The following is a 2,689-nucleotide window of genomic DNA, read 5'->3' as shown; positions in this document are numbered from 1 at the left end:
TATGCCATTTAATTGTCAAAATCTTATCAAAAGCATACCAGAAAATATCTACTATCATGTTTTGGAGAAAATCCGCGGCGCTACTCCCGAATGGCCATGATTTAAATTTAGTCGGTACTCTAATTTGTACTCGGAACACTGGGGTGGGAAAACCAAAAGAAACATTGACCGTAACTTCATAAATCATTTATGTGAATTAATATTCATGTAGTATTTAATTACTTTTTCATTATATAATGTTTTCAATTGTTTTTGGTTGGGTGAACTAATTAATATAATATCGAAAATGGATAAGAAACTTAGTCATTGTATCCTTGAAATAAACACCTAACTCGATAAGGGCAGGTGAACTATAGCTTTGGCAATATTTAATGGTATTGGTTAAAACCTATCAAATTGGTTTCATTTATGTAATTTTCATTGCATGCAATAATTATATCTGCACATGATGAGTTTAGTTTATTTTAAAATAATTTTCAAGATTGACATCTCAAATTCTTTAAAAAATATTCAATTAAACGAAGAGGAATCACAGATTTAAAATTCGTAAAATCAGAGTTTGAAATAACTACTGCCTCGATGGACATCATTTCAATTATTCCCTCGTTTCATTTTTATTTATTCATTACGAATTTTATACACTCCTTACAAAATAATAATTAATATGAATATTTATCGCAATATTTGTTCACTTTAAACTTTACAGACCCTTAAAAAATAATGATTAGTATGAATATTTCACAATATTCATATTAATTGGCGTATAGTTTTAGGACTTGAAAATTAATCTGAAGAATAAGTAATTAATATTAAAAATAACATATAAAATAAAATAAACATTTTTTTTGATATATTAAAAGTAATAAATAAAAATAAAAATATATAATGGACAAATAAAAGTGAATGAACGGAGTAACAATTTGCACAAGGAAACATGTACATGTTGTAGCTGCCAATAAGACGTGTGATATGGAGCCGATGGAAATTAATCAGAGAATGATTTGGTTTTTTTCCTTTTCCTTTACTAGTTTAGTGTACTAATTTAGTATCGTGGTGACGTTAAATCGTCAATCAATACAATATATATATATATATATATATATATATATATATATAATTTCTTTTAAAATAGTATTTGACTTTACTATTTTTTTTAGAAAATAAAATTTATAAATAATTAATAAATTACGTACTTGAACAAATATAAATAACAATTGTTGTAGGGAGAAAAAATTGATTGTCTCAACCATCTTAAATATAATTGTTTCTTAATATTATTTTTTTTGGAAGATAGAGTTGATGACGTACGTCAGAATACACTGTGACGTAGACAAAAATCAAGCTATTAGAAAATAAATACTTTTAATAAGTAAACTAAATATTTGTTAGTACAAACACAACTCTAATTTCAATTTCAATTTTAAAATTTTCAAATAAAATAAAAATACTTGAGTTTTATGGTCAGACGCCCACTATATATTTCTTCATGATACACCAAAGAACTTTAAAACTGTAAGTACTATTAAAAAAATGAGTACAAATCAATACAAACACAGTAATACATAATTACTATATTATCAAGAACTAAATACAATATACTAAAATAACAGATCAATATGTAGTCTGAATATTTGGAAATTTATCATAATTGTCATCTCTATATGCCTAAATTATAGATGACAATTATGATAAATTTCCAAATATTCAGACTACATATTGATCTGTAAATTAGAGATGACAATCAAAATTTGTTACATGTCATAAAAAATTCTACAAAAAAAACATTATCCCAACAATTTGAAATTATACAAATAAAATCAGATATAAAAATACAAGGTAGGAAGTATCCTTGGTAAACAAACAACGCTAAAAGAGAACATGTAGATTTAACACTTTTAACCAAAAGTGTGGTCATCTGCATCCATTCATAGTTCTTATATAGTGTTACCCCATGCAAAAACGTAAATTTCTTGAAGATGTATTTAATTCCTTTTTCATTCCTATCTATATTATATAATTCTTTATAAAAAGTTAACTGATTATTACAATATTAGGGAAAGATGTAAGACGCAAAATTTTACTCAATTTTAAAGTAATACATATTAAGAGTTCTTACCTTTTATAAATAAGTAAAAAATAAACCAAAAATGACACTAACTTTTTCAGATAATTAGGAGTCATATTAATTATTTTAGGATTTCTCCTCCTTCAGGTAAACAATCTTAATGCCTAATTATTTTAGGATTTCTTCTACTTATTACGTGACTATACAATTTAATATAATAAAGATAATAATAATTTAGAAAATAGGAAAAGACAATATTGTCTGAATTAGAGTATTTAAATGAGGGACGAAAAAACTCAATTAACATTTCTAAAAATTTTCATACTTTTTATATAGAGAGTAGTTGAGTATACATGTGTTGCATAGCATGTGTGTCACTATAAAAAAATTAAATAATAGTCGATATTTGGTTGATTTATGAAAAATCATGATAACACCATGAGTATATTAATTCATGAATTAATAGATATGAACCATAATCAATCATTATCACTTATCAGTATATGGTTATACATTTATTTTTTAAATACACTAAAACTAAAATAGAAATTCTATCAATCACATATACAAAAAGAAATAAGGAAAGGCTAGAAATATAAGCATCAAATTTTGCTACCTTCGTTT

This window comes from Solanum dulcamara, chromosome 9 (assembly GCF_947179165.1).
Source record: "Solanum dulcamara chromosome 9, daSolDulc1.2, whole genome shotgun sequence".
NCBI lineage: Eukaryota > Viridiplantae > Streptophyta > Magnoliopsida > Solanales > Solanaceae > Solanum > Solanum dulcamara.
Note: the sequence above shows the minus strand (reverse complement) of the source record.